Source organism: Aegilops tauschii, chromosome 7, assembly GCF_002575655.3.
Source record: "Aegilops tauschii subsp. strangulata cultivar AL8/78 chromosome 7, Aet v6.0, whole genome shotgun sequence".
Taxonomy (NCBI): Eukaryota; Viridiplantae; Streptophyta; class Magnoliopsida; order Poales; family Poaceae; genus Aegilops; species Aegilops tauschii.
In genome coordinates, this window is record NC_053041.3 from 613,725,771 (window position 1) to 613,740,113 (window position 14,343).

The 14,343-nt window shown below is 48.8% G+C and overlaps 1 long non-coding RNA gene across 2 annotated transcripts; it reads left to right on the forward strand.

Annotated features, from left to right (window-relative positions):
- Nucleotides 1–708: 708 nt before the first annotated feature.
- On the forward strand, nt 709–6,426 carry LOC120969693 (uncharacterized). Of its 2 annotated transcripts, none has more exons than XR_012189851.1 (6): nt 709–778; nt 1,701–3,958; nt 4,034–4,246; nt 4,912–5,026; nt 5,123–5,188; nt 6,103–6,426. It is a non-coding gene; the product is annotated as an uncharacterized lncRNA (long non-coding RNA). The 2 variants fall into 2 exon arrangements; XR_012189852.1 differs by having other exon boundaries at nt 4,107–4,246.
- Nucleotides 6,427–14,343: the final 7,917 nt, after the last annotated feature.

The window sequence follows — 14,343 nt, forward strand, 5'->3', positions numbered from 1 at the left end:
TCCCTTTCTCGCACGTCGCCGCCTGCCTCCTCTCCTCCCCGCGACCCCGCACCATGTCTTCTCCCAGGCGCCCACTCGCCCCGCCCCCGATTGAACCCTAGCCGCCACTCCTCGCTGGCCATCCTCCCCGTCCACGGCCGCCATGCGCATCGCCGCCAGAGGGCGCCGCCGGTTGTGGGCGCGCCTTCACGGATTCGCGCCGCGGTTGCCGGAGGCGTGGGCGCCGCGGGTCAACCTCCTCGGGGACGATGGGCGCGGCCCCGCCGTCCCGCCCTGCCCGCCGCGGCTGCCATGGACGAGCTCGAGCTCGACTGGGGAGCAAGGGGCCGCCTCGCCCGTCCCGCTCGCCATGGCCATGGCCATGGCCGATGACCGCGGCCCCGCCCGCCGCGGCGGCCACGGACGAGCTCGAGCTCGATGGGGGAGCAACGGGGAGAGGAACGTGAGGCTATGGGGGAGGAAGAAGATGGCGCCCTCGTTCTTGCCGTCAGTTCGTCGCTCGATCTGTGCCAGCCTGCTGCGTCAAATGTGATGGATTCGCTGTGCGACGTCAGTGTTCCTTGTTCTTGCCGTCGTTGCGCTAGATCTGATGGTGCGTTCATCAATTTGTGGGTAGGCATTTATTTTGCCCCGTTCTTGGTCATTCCCTGCAGCTTAACCGTGATTTTGTCTCTGATTTTGCTGCGGATTGATCCATCGTTTGCAGGTGCTCGTTCTTCTCGTCAGTTCGTCGCTCGATCTGTGCCAGCCTGCTGCGTCTTCATCCAGGGATGTACAGGTCGACTGCTTTTCCTCTCCTTCTTTGTGCTTCTCTTCTTTCCAGACCTAGGGTTACATTTGTGAAGTAGTGTATATTCCTTGTCTTTTCTATATGAGTACGCTGCTAGATTCGGTCTATTGTGTGTAGGCTAGCCAATGAGAGGCAAAGGGTATTATTCCCTGGTTGGATTTATGTGGTGTCCTATCTTTCTTAATTCCTGGATTATAGGTGTGTAATTCTTGTTCCTTGTCTGGATCGTGCTAGGCCCTAGGTTTTTTTGTTCATTTGCACATGATTCTGGGTGCTTTTGTTCTTTTCTTTGTTTTGTTTACTATTTATTTTTGGCTTTATACCAATAGCCTGCTGGTTTGTCGGTTGGTCCTGCTCGTCCTCTGTTGTGATATTGAGGCATGTAGGCTTCAATTTACTTTTGTCCATTTGAGTTAGGCTGCTTAATTTAGGTTTGTTTACTAAGTTAATTAGATTTCTAATTTAGTGATTATACCTCCTTTGGTTTTTTTATGGAATTTGGATATACATGCCTTTGCTACCTATTCAGTCAATGCTCTACTCAGTTTTAGTTTCTTTGGGCATATGCTTTATATAGCTTTCTGGTCTCTCCTTCTGGCCTACCATACTGTTTTATAATTTGTCTCTCTTCACAAACCTAGGCTTAGTCAGTGTTATACCGTACTAGATTATGTGTTCTGCCCAGCAGCGTATTTATCTGTGCTTCTTGGTTTGTCCAGAGAGTCTGATTAGAGAAAGGTCAGTTAGCTTTTGTATAGCAGTACACATGTGTTCTTCATGCAAGGTGGCAGTAAACGGCCTTTCGATTTTACCTTAGGCACTACAAGCAGCCAATAGATAGGCACATTGCTTGCATGATGATAAATTTTGCCCACAAGAATGTCCTAACAAATCTTATCTTTGATTGCAGCTAAAAGAGAGCTGACTAGGCCCGCCTGGGAAAGCAGGTAAGCACATTCGTGTCTGGTGTGTCAGATCTGCTAAATTGAACTCTTGCACTTCAAGATAGATTTTCATGTATTATTACTTTTGACTGACAGCGAGTTCATAAATTGTTGCTCTGTAGTGATAATACTCTTAGATTATTTCAGCCTTATTGATTTGAATGCTGAAATATCTTTCTGACCCTATACAAAAAATATTGTTTTGTGTAAATAATGCATCGCATATTTTTTACTGTTGGCAAATGAATTATTTATGTATAGTTACTACCAAATTATCAGAATAATAAATCTATCACTCGCTCCAATTATTTGTAATTCTGGGTTAGGCTTTTCTTATCTAAACTACTTGATGTGACAAAATATCTTAAACAAGCTCTGTGATTTGTATGCTCTCTTATATTATCAAAGATGATTGCACTTATATGATATGTTTGATAGTTCCTATATACTCTGAAAGAAAAAATAGCTGATGTTCCGCTCCCTCCAGGCTTGCACTCGCGTCGCGCCCTTTCCTCTCCCTGCCGCCTCGCCTCTCTCCCTGCCTGCTCGTTGCCCCGGTCGTCTCTGATGGTGCTCCTAGATGTGCTATACATCACCTCCTCACCTCCTTGGCCACTTCGGTGCCCATGGCTTTCGTGCTCGTCGGCGGGATGGTGCAAGGCGCAACTCCGACGTGGTTCCTCACTGGTTGGATGGCGTTCAGGCGCAACCCCGGTGCCCTCTGAGTACTGCCTCGGCTACAACCTCCCTCTGTGAGCTCCATCTTCCCCATGCTCTGCTTCGGCTACTATATGGGACATGGCCAGGGCTATGATGATCAGTTATGGCTGATATAGGCATGCTCTCAAGCAGTCGAGGAACTTGTGGGTATTAATTTGGATCCTCCCTCATTTCTTTGAGCTGTTTTGATTGCGTTCTTATTTTAGTGGCTCTGTCCTTGGATGGTCATTTCTAATGAGTGATAACGAGGGTAGTTAAACCCTCGTAAGAACATATTGATCCGGTAATCCATCCAGAAATCCAGAAATAAGTCTAGAAATAAGAGAAGGATGTCTCACCGAGCTCTCACAGCGATTAGGAACTCTCGGCCGTCGGATCGGTTTGCTTGATGCGATTCTGGGAGATGGATCTCGCTCCGGATTAATCTCGGCCGTTGGATCGAGCCTGAACTCCTGCAGTAATGAATAGTTACTCCCAAAATGAGATATCTCGTGCCACCGCATTTGAATCACGTGCCCCATCGGTCGGAATCCATTCTTGCTAGGGCGATGATGATTAGCCGTGGGTATCAAGTTGGGTCCGCCCTCTTGTCTCTAGAATCCTTTTTGATCCTGTGATACTTATTGTTCTATCCTTTGGATGGTCATTCTTATTGAGTGATAACCAGGGCAGCTCCACTGTATAAACAGATTGATCTGGTGATAAGAGATGATGGGGGTAGATTATATGATCGAGGAAAGGCAAATCTGAGCCCATACGCATTGAACCCTGAACCCTTTTTATTCGCACGTGCCCCACCGGTCGGAAGCCATCCTTTCTAGGGCGATGATGATTCGCTGTGGCTGAAATAAGTGTGCCTTTGAGCAATCAAGGCACCTGTGGGTATCAAGTTGGGTCCTCCCTCTTGTCTCTAGAATCCTTTTTGATCATGTGATACTTATTGTTCTGTCCTTGGATGGTCATTCTTGCTGAGTGATAAGCAGGGCAGCTCCACTGTATAAACAGATTAATCTGGTGACAAGAGATGGCGGGGGTAGATTATATGATCGAGGAAAGGCAAATCTGAGCCCACTATGCATTGAACCCTGAACCCTTTTTATTTGTATTTAAAGGTGTTGCTTATTTATGCTCCACTGTTTATAGCCGTCTTATGTGAATATTTCTTCTCTCTCATACCTTTATTGCATATAAGTTGTTCTTGACTTTTATTGTTTGTTGTTGGTCCTTGATTTCATCTGGTTAAGAGTAAGCAAGTTGTCGGTTCAATGGCTTGTTTTAATTTGTTGATAAACCAGCAGAAACCACGGTGTCATGTTTCTAATAACAACGTCTTTAGGCTGGTTAATGTTTGTATTGGAGCCCACTACCTTTTATTTCGCTTGTTTCTTACCATCTTCCTTGCTTCTCTGGCTGTTTCACGGTTGGGACGGTGGCGTGGCATTGGGGCTATCTTGTGGGTTGGACGGAGAGGGAGCACACCGAGTGGGCTTCTAAGATGGCTGAGGTGATTATTTGATCCCTTGTTTGTCTTTCCCTTTGTGATGTGTATGTGCTCATCAAGGGCTTTGTTGTTTTTTAGGGATTTGTCTAGGGTTTCCTGGTTAATCCATTCTGATTTTGGTCTGCTCATGCTCTTGGCTTCCGGACCGTAGTGCTCAAGGTGGTCTGGCTGTCGCTGTCGCCCCTGCTCGACGATGCTGCACCCCTGCTCGATCACTTTATAAAAATAGCGTATGCAGAAGTGAAAACGAGTCAAACAGATGATCAGTGCCTCAGTCCTTCAGTACTTGAGGTATGTGTTGACTGTATTAATGCTGTTATGTTTTTAGTGGACAATATTTCTGACGAGTGTATAAACCCACAGTTGACCATGGTCCGCATATGAGTTTAATTGGTGTCTAAGATAATTAGTAGCATGATTTTATAAAGCTCCAGTTCCATGGTTCTGAGCACTTGTGTTTAATTGGAATCACTTGTTATTATAGAACTATGTTGTTGACTATAGTTCCATGTAGCTTGAGTATTTATCTGTACTTGAAGTCTACAAGTGTTTTCTTAAGTATATCAGAACCACCTGACCGAGAATAATTAATTTCGTAACTATTAAGTAAACTGAATTGAGCATTTCTTAGATTTTTTAGTTCAGAGCTTTTATTGTCTCTTTGGTGATATGTTGGAGTTTACTTTTCCTGTGGCATACGTTTATTTTGGAAGTTATTTGCATGTATACTGGTATGCGGTTGTCTACGTGCCCCCTTACAGCTGCTTATTATCTATAAGTGGTGAAAATTATTTTCCTGAGTTTAATTGTATGTATCAAGCCGCTTGGTGGAAAGACTTCCTATTGTATCTTGACATGTGAATTGAATGATGTGGTTATATTAACATCGCTCTTTGTTTTGTTGTCTACTTCTTTATTTCCCTTTGGATGGGCGCTCATGTCGGCGTGGGGCACAGCGGCCGCCGAGGGAGCCGAGCCGACGGATGTGGAGGAATATGATGTTGCGTGGAGTGGCGTGGGGTAACAACCATCTCCATCGAGTGGCGGTGCTCGCGTGAAGGATGAGTTCGTGTTAGTCCCCCTATCCCGATTTGGATTTTATGGATCTTTCAAAAAATGTTCTTGTTAGGGATTTGAGTTTTTTCCATTTAACATGCTCTCATGTAGGGTAGTAGCACTCTCTCGGCTGTGGCTGCACGTTCAACTGGCCAGTCAAGGAGCTCCAGCAAGCAGGTCCGCCTACTCTCCTTTCCCCTGAGCTCCTGCAACTACACAAATCATCTTCCTGGTATTTTCTCACTTTTGATTCACAGACTATGTATTGTAGTTAGTTCTGGTGATTATCAATTGATCTAAGACCACTGTACGTGCATATCTCAGACTTGAGAAGAATGCACATAGCCTTGCTGAGAACATAATATTGTTTCGATGATTATCTTGTTTGTGCGCTTGTTTTGATAAAACACAGGGGTTATAGAGGAATTGAAACATGTTACATTGAAATCAGAGAGCATGTCGTTGTTGCTTAATTCCGTTAATCGTGGCTGTCACTGTAGAAGCAATAGAATCCAGGAAAAAAATACCTACCTGCATGTGTTCCTTAGAGAGTTTGTTTTCTTCATACCTCACCATTCTTGATATATATGGTCATCTATGTTCTGGATATCACACTCGACGGCCTCTCTTCATGGCACAAAACTGAAACTACGCCATGAATATATTTATTCAGTGAAATAGCTGATTCCAATCATTCATCAACTAGCTTTGTTTTAATCACAGCAATAAGTCATGATATCTTGAAATTGCCTGATTGGTGATTATACATTTTATATGATGTTTTTCACCTGCAAGCTCTGCACTTCTTTCCTTTCAACTTTATCTCTCTTGCTTTATTTCATGAATATATTCCTCTTCTCATTCCATCATTCAGTCTGTTTGCAACAAAATCCTGATTCATAGTCTGTTTTTTTTAATGCTTGGCACATCCTAAACAAAATCCTGATTAAACGATAGGCTTGGCATATCTTTTTTATCACTATGGTTGCTTTTATCCGCAACTGATTTCTCTGATTCCTTTCCCATGCTGTAATGCAATTGTTTTGGGCAATTCCCCAAGGCCTTATGTTTTATGTTATTGGGAACTGCAGGACACCCAGCGAGTGTTTAGGATCCCACACACGACAGTTCTTGGCATGCTCCTGGCACACCTTGGACTATCACCGGCTCAGTATGAACGCGTTGTTCATGAGGACGGCAAGACCCATGTTGTAAATTGTCTGTAAGCGACGTGTTGCCGTATCTTCTATGCCTAAAACGTCTGTAAGCGACGTGTTGTCGTATCTTCTATGCCTAAACGCGTCTACGTTATGCCTAAAACTTAAAGTTATCTATGCATAGTTGTAAATTGTCTTTAAGCGACGTGTTGTCGTATCTTCTATGCCTAAGATATTTGGTGCTAACCTATCGTGAAACATGCTTTCTATGTTCATGCATTGTTAAGTAGCTTCTTATTATGTGCATACAAACGTTTGGACCGGCACCCTCGCGCCACGGCGCGATCCCGATCTAGTGTATACTATGGGAGCCTGAAGCGCAAACGCTGAGAGCAACTAATCAAATAGCGCTCCTTCGGGAGCCTCCCCACGGGTCACTTGGGGGGGGGGGGGGGGGGGGCGTCTGAGAACGCGTCACTCCGCCCGCTCTCAGCCGCCGCCACATTTCGCGCTCTTTGAAATTTGCTTTTTCTTGCGGCACACGTTTTCGGCTTTTAGATGTTTTCTCGGGTTTTTCGGTTTTTTGGTTCTTCCCCGTCTTTCTTAGGTTTTGGACCCCAACGCAAAAAACGTGTTTTTTAGTTAATTACACTATTAATACATAAAGTTGCAGCGCGGGTACAGTTTCATACAAAAACTTGCAAATTGACTCAAATAAGCCCCTAAACTTACTTTGACGGAACAAGCTTATACAAATTAGTCTGAAACCTGCCCGTCGGATGAGAGGCATGCACCGATCACTTCGGTTTTCATTTCTCATCGGCCCTTTCGCCTTTCTGTTTCTGGTCGTCGACGGTGCGATGCTCGACCGGATGAGATCGATGCTAGATGGAGCCGCGTCCTCGCGGCATTGGCGAGTTTCCGCCGGACTACGGTATGAAATCACCTTCCTTCTTCTATATTGGATTGTCCCCCTGTATTGGCATCTCTTATCGCTAGGGTTTTCATCCGGTTTGATCGGTGGTATATTCGCCCGCATGTGGTTTTTGTGTGGTGCGTATGGTTGATAATCAGGCGTCGGTAGATGAAAGGCGTTGTTTTGTGGTATTTCCGCCCACTTGTCATTGTGTACTGACACCGGTGTTGGGTGTGATGTTTAGAGTTGTAGAAAGTAGTGTTCTGCTATAGTGGAGTTGTTGTTGTGTGCTCATAATCGTGTGATGTGATTACTTTCATAGTTTTGTGACTGAAACAAGCGTCGTTTAAATATTTTCACTACCACTATTTTACATAACTCGGAAGAACAGGCTAGAAACCTACGCCCTGCGTGAAATCCTTCTGTACACACTCTACGAACAGGGCTACGAGAATGCCCACAATTCTCCTTCTTCTCAATGTCACAAAAGTCAGGGCAATACTCAAATGGTGGAATAAACCCATCAAAATCATACTCGGTGGCCATTTGCATCTGACTCTACAAAAAATTGTTGAGTTCTGCTCAAAGTCACATACTGTAGGACACAAAAAATTATGAATAGAAAAGCACCTATGGTTTTTTGTGGGCCCAAATGAAGCTCAGATGTCACCAACCATTCTTCAGTACAACCGTCGCCCAGGCCGCCGTCGGGACCGACATTGCCGCCGCCGCCGCCCACGAGGAGGGGCTGACTATCCCCCGACAAGGACGCAGCATCACGGCGAGCCACGTTCTTCAGTCCTTGCCGTTGTCGTTGCCACTGTCAAGGGTTAGGGATTTGGCTTGAGGGGAAGGCTGCCTCGGTCGAGTGTGAATTTGTGGGAAGAACAGAGAAGAACGACTAGGGATTTGGCTGGTGCGTGGCAAACAGAGAGGCTAGCTAGGCTACTCGGGGATCTATTTACATCATACAACGGGGGGTTCCTATAAATTAACCTGGACGTGGGCCAAGTTCCTAGAGCCGACGTGGTAGGTTTCGACTAATTTGTATCAGTTTGTTCCCGTAAAGCAAGTTTAGGGGCTAATTTGAGTCATTTTGTAAGTTTTTGTATGAGATTGTACCCGCGCTGCAAGTTTATGTACCAATAGTGTAATTAACTCTTTTTTTCCTTTCGCAGGAGGTACTGATTTGCTTCAGCGTGCCTCTCGCAAAAGGAAAAAAGAACGCATTTTCTGCTTTTTTTTGTCCTACGATGAGAGTCACGGATTTACTTCTTGTAGAGGCACGGATTTGTTTTTGTGAGAGTCACGGTTGTGCCTCTCAAAATAAAAATAAAACATGCTTTCTTTGTTTTTTCTTCCTCGCGGGTACAGATTTACTTCTTGTGGCGGCACGGATTTGCTCTGTGCTTCTCACAAAAAGGGAAACACGTGTTTTTTTCTATCACGAGAGGCATAGATTTATTTCTTGCGGAGGCACAGATTTGCTTCCACAAGGGGCACGGCCATGCCTCTCAGAAGGGGAAAAATGTGCTCCAGGTTCGGTTTTTTCGTCCAGTTTTTTCGTGAAAAAAAAATCATCAAAACCTATCAACATGGGATCTACTCCCTCCGTCCCATAATGTAAGACATTTTTTGCCACTACATCTCAACGTGAGGATTTCAACGGTGAAAACGGTTCGAGATTTGAACACATGGTTTAAGAGATGAAACGTTTTGAATAAACGAATCCACGAAAGTAGGGAAAACTCCTAGGTTACCACAAATGGCGTACATACAGTGTGATACTTTTCGCAACCTGAAGAGGTGAGAATGATCTTTGCAAAGTCTGTTGCTTAACTAGTGATTTTGGCAAACGCCTTGATACACCATAGTGAGTTAGCGGTACGAAGTGCCTACACTATAGTCGTATCGGTTGGCCTATTTACCCTTCCGATCACTTTTCGGAAGTGTCAGGGAAGACGCAGAGTCTATTTCTCGCATTAAGCGAAACTAAACGGACATCTCATGTTGAAGCTACAGTAATGACCAACCCAATAGTGGACACTTAAAAGAAACTAGAAGAACGCCCGTGCGTTGCAACGGGGCCGCATTAATTTTAAAAGTTCAATATTAATTATGTTAATATTACATTTAATATTCTCATACATATTAAGTGACATTGACGACCTTTTTTACCATCAAATTCTCACACACAAACCCTCTCCCTCCCTCTCCCTCACTCTCTCTTCCCCTCTCCCTCACTCGGAAGGTGAGACGAAAATAAACCCTGAACGGAGACTACCAACTGAGACATTAGGAGTAGAGATCATTTAGTTGATAAGAATAATTAGAAAACGGTGTTAAAAAGGAGAAACAGATTAGAATACATTGAAAAACCAAAATGACGATGTAAAAGGGGATTCGCCCTGCCCCCCGGGCCTTGCCACCGAACCGGCTCAGTGGTCCAGTCCCCGCGCGGTCGTCTTCTCCTGTTCCCCGAGCCGCGTCGCTACAGAGCCGGGCTCCCGCCCGACCACCTCGCTGGCATCGAAGGGGAATGGATAAGGGTGACGCCCTGCCTTCCCTACCCCCGTGGCCTCACTCCTCCTCGACGCCCCTCCCAAATCCACTTCTCCTCCTCGCTCGCTTGATCCCGTCGATCTGGACGAAGTCAGACGCCACGGCCACCATGACCGACCCCGTCCACACGGCCACTGCCCTCCCTGCGGGCTAGGAGCTTGTTGAGGAGCTCCGAACGCCTTCGCTACTTCGTCTGCGCCAACGAGATCAAGTCCAGCACCCCCGCATCGACGTCGCTGCCGTCTTCCTCAACCTTGGGCCACCGCGACATTGCCGTTCGATCCGCGCCGCCCCGAGCTCCCATGTCTTCCCCTAGGGCGCCATTGACACCGCCATGATCTCCTCTTGCCTTTCCCCTGTTTCCCCTCTCGTTTGCTCTCGTTAGGTATTTCGCCATGGCCGAAAACCGCCATCTGCCATGGCCATTGCAGGGGTAGCCACCGAGCTCCTCGGATTGACCCCGTGGCACATGCCCGCTCCTATGCACGCCCATGCCCGAGCCTGCCACTCTTCTTCCGCGCCCGCGGGGCCACTCCCTCTCCATGCCCACGCCCGTGCTACACCGCGTCGGTCGCGCCCGCCGCTGCCGTCGCGCTCGCCGCAGCCACCGCACCACTGTGCCCCGCGAGACACACACCCTGGCCGCGCGCCACACTCTCGCTGGCTGCGCTCGCCCCGTCTGCTGCCGCCTATCCCTTCGCTCACCCCGCTGTCGCGCCCCTGCCTTGCGCCGCCTCCAGTCGTGGCCATTGAGGGAGACCTGGATTAGGGGGTCCTCGGACAGCCGGACTATTTACTTTGGCCGGACTGTTGGACTATGAAGATACAAGATTAAAGATTTCGTTCCGTGTCCGGGTGGGACTCTCCTTTGCGTGGAAGGCAAGCTTGGCAATTCGGATATGTAGATCTCCTCCCTTGTAACCGACTCTGTGTAACCCTAGCCCCCTCCGGTGTCTATATAAACCGGAGGGTTTAGTCCGTAGGACAAGAATCACAATCATAATCATAGGCTAGCTTCTAGGGTTTAGCCTCTACGATCTCGTGGTAGATCAACTCTTGTAATACTCATATCATCAAGATCAATCAAGCAGGAAGTAGGGTATTACCTCCATCAAGAGGGCCCGAACCTGGGTAAACATTGTGTCCCCCGCCTCCTGTTACCATTAGCCTTAGACGCACGGTTCGGGACCCCTACCCGAGATCCGCCGGTTTTGACACCGACATTGGTGCTTTCATTGAGAGTTCCACTGTGCCGTCACGGTAAGGCTTGATGGCTCCTTCGATCATCGGCAACGAGGAGATCCAGGGTGAGGTTTTTTCCCCGGACAGATCTTCGTATTTGGCGGCTTCGTACTGCGGGCCAACTCGCTTGGCCATCTGGAGCAGATCGATAGCTACGCCCCTGGCCATCAGGTCAGGTTTGGAAGCTTGAACTATACGGCCGACATCCGCGGAGACTTGATCTTCGACGGATTCGAGCCCATGTCAGGCGCGCCGCACAGTCACGACGAGCATGACTTAGCTCTGCCGTCGGACGGTGTTCGGGAGATCACACCTGCGGTTACTCCGGCCCTCAATCCGGAGCAAATCGTGCCATCCAAGGACGGGTGGATGGACCCCGCCACGAAGGCCGCACACTTAGTGGCGATAGAGCCGAATACTGACTTCACCTCCGATGAGACCTGTGTCGCCAGACCCTTGGATTCGTCCCCGGCCACAGGCTCCGAACCGCTTGCATCCGTGCCTATCGAATCTGATTGGGCACCGATCATGGAGTTTACCTCCGCGGATATCTTTCAGCACTCGCCCTTGGGCGACATGCTAAATTCATTGAGGTCTCTCTCTCTCTGTCAGGAGACCCTTGGCCGAACTATGTCCGGCTTGAATGGGAAGCGGACGGCGAAGAAATTCGTTCCCCACCCACCACCCACTTAATAGCCACTGTCGACGACTTAACCGACATGCTCGATTTCGGCTCCGAAGACATCGATGGTATGGACGACGATGCAGGAGAAGAACAGGAACCACCGCCCACAGGGCGATGGACAGCCACCTCATCATATGATATATATGGTGGACACCCCCAAAGAAAGCGATGGCAATAAGGCAACGGAGGATAATCCCCTCGAGAAGCAATCTAAGCACCGGCGTCATCGGCGCCGCTCTAAGCCCCGCCATAGCAAAAGCAGCGATACCGGCACAAGAGACACTAACGCTGCGGATAGTGCCGAAGACGAAGACAATCCCCCCCAGCTAGGCTTCGAGCGGGAGGATGGGCAAGGTAGCCCTAAGGAACAGGCGACAGACGAAGAATCAGAGGATGACAATTACATACCCCTCTCCGAAGACGAGGTGAGCCTCGGCGACGAAGAATTCATCGTGCTTGAGGATCCCGTCGAGCAGGAGCGCTTCAAGCGCCGGCTTATAGCCACAGCAAAAAGCCTGAAGAAAAAGCAGCAACAGCTTCAAGTTGATCAAGATCTGCTAGCGGATAGATGGACCGAGGTCCCGGCAGCCGAGGAATACGAACTCGAGCGCCCAACCAAAAGTTACCCAAAGCGCAAGTTGCTACCCCAACTCGAAGAGGAAGCATTAAAGCCTACTCTACCAGCGTATGATGCGGCTGACCGGCCACCTCGTGGCCGATACAAAGAGGCATATCAGCCCGAAGTCCAGCCCGCACCCCGTCGCTAGTCAAACAAAAACACTAAGGCCCGGGGCTACACGCTGGACCTGCGAGATGTATTGGAAAACAAAGCAGGACATACAAGATCGATCTACGGATCACGGGGGCGCGCCCCAACGCGTAACGATGACCATCACGCCGGATATACTAAAAGCAAATTCGGCCGGGCCGAATACAGCAGACCAGACTCGTATGAGCTGCGTCGTGATATAGCCCGGCACAGAGGCGCCGCACACCCCCTATGCTTCACCGACGAAGTAATGGATCACGAAGTCCCAAAGGGGTTTAAACCCGTGAACATTGAATCGTATGATGGTACAACAGATCCCGCGGTATGGATTGAAGATTTCCTTCTCCACATTCACATGGCCCGCGGTGATGATCTACATGCCATCATGTACCTCCCACTAAAACTCAAAGGGCCGTCCCGGCATTGGCTGAATAGCCTGCCGGCAAACTCCATTGGCAGTTGGGAGAACTTGGAAGACGCATTCCTTGACAATTTCCAGGGCACTTATGTGCGACCACCGAATGCTGACGACTTGAGTCACATAACCCAACAGCCCGGGGAGTCAGCCAGGAAATTCTGGACTCGGTTCCTAACTAAAAAGAACCAAATTGTCGATTGTCCGGATGCCGAGGCCTTAGCGGCATTTAAGCATAACATCCGCGACAAGTGGCTCGCCCAACACCTCGGCCAAGAGAAGCCGAAGTCCATGGCAGCCCTCACGACACTCATGACCCGCTTTTGTGCGGGCGAGGACAGCTGGCTGGCTCGCAGCAACAGCACATCAAGAAATCCTCGCAATTCAGATGCCAGAGATAGCAACGACAAGCCACGTCGCAACAGACACAAGCGTCGCAACAACGACGACAACGCCGAGGACACGACAGTCAATGCCGGATTCAGTGGCTCTAAGTCCGGTCAGCGGAAAAAGCCGTTCAAAAGAAGCAATCCGGGCCCGTCCAGTTTGGACCGCATACTCGATCGCTCGTGTCAAATTCACGGCACCCCCGATAAACCAGCCAACCACACCAACAGAGAATGCTGGGTGTTCAAACAGGCCGGCAAGTTGAATGCTGAAAACAAGGAAAAGGGGCTGCATAGCGATGACGAGGAGGAGCCCCGGCCACCGAACACAGGAGGACAGAAGAAATTTCCTCCCGAAGTGAAAACGGTGAACATGATATACGCAACCCATATTCCCAAGCGGGAACGGAAGCGTGCGCTAAGGGACGTCTATGCGATGGAGCCAGTCGCCCCAAAGTTCAACCCATGGTCTTCTTGTCTGATCACTTTCGATTGCTGGGACCACCCTACCAGCATCCGTCATGGCGGTTCTGCCGCATTGATCCTTGACCCCATCATTGACGGATTTCACCTCACTCGAGTCCTTATGGACGGTGGCAGCAGCCTGAACCTACTCTATCAGGATACAGTGCGCAAAATGGGTATCAACCCCTCGAGGATCAAACCCACGAAAACCACCTTTAAAGGCGTCATACCAGGTGTAGAGGCCTGCTGCACGGGCTCAATCACACTGGAAGTGGTCTTCGGATCTCCGGACAACTTCCGAAGCGAGGAGTTAATCTTCGATATCGTCCCTTTCCGCAGTGGCTATCACGCACTGCTCGGACGAACTGCATTTGCCAGATTCAATGCGGTAGCGCATTATGCATACCTCAAGCTCAAAATGCCAGGGCCTCGCGGGGTTATAACAGTTAATGGAAACACAGAGCGCTCGCTCCATACGGAGGAGCACACTGCGGCCCTCGTAGCAGAACTACAAAGCAGCCTTCTGAGGCAAACCGCCAATTCGGTGATAAAGCCCCCGGACACCGTCAAGCGAGTCCGGAGTACCCTGCAACAGGATCGTCTGGCACGTCCAGAGCTCGCCTAGCAATTCAGCCTCCGTCCTAGTCCCAGTCAAGCGGCGAAATTTGTGCCGCGCGTACATAATTAGGCACTCAAAATACCATGGGCATAGGCGGAGGCACGGCTATGGCACGG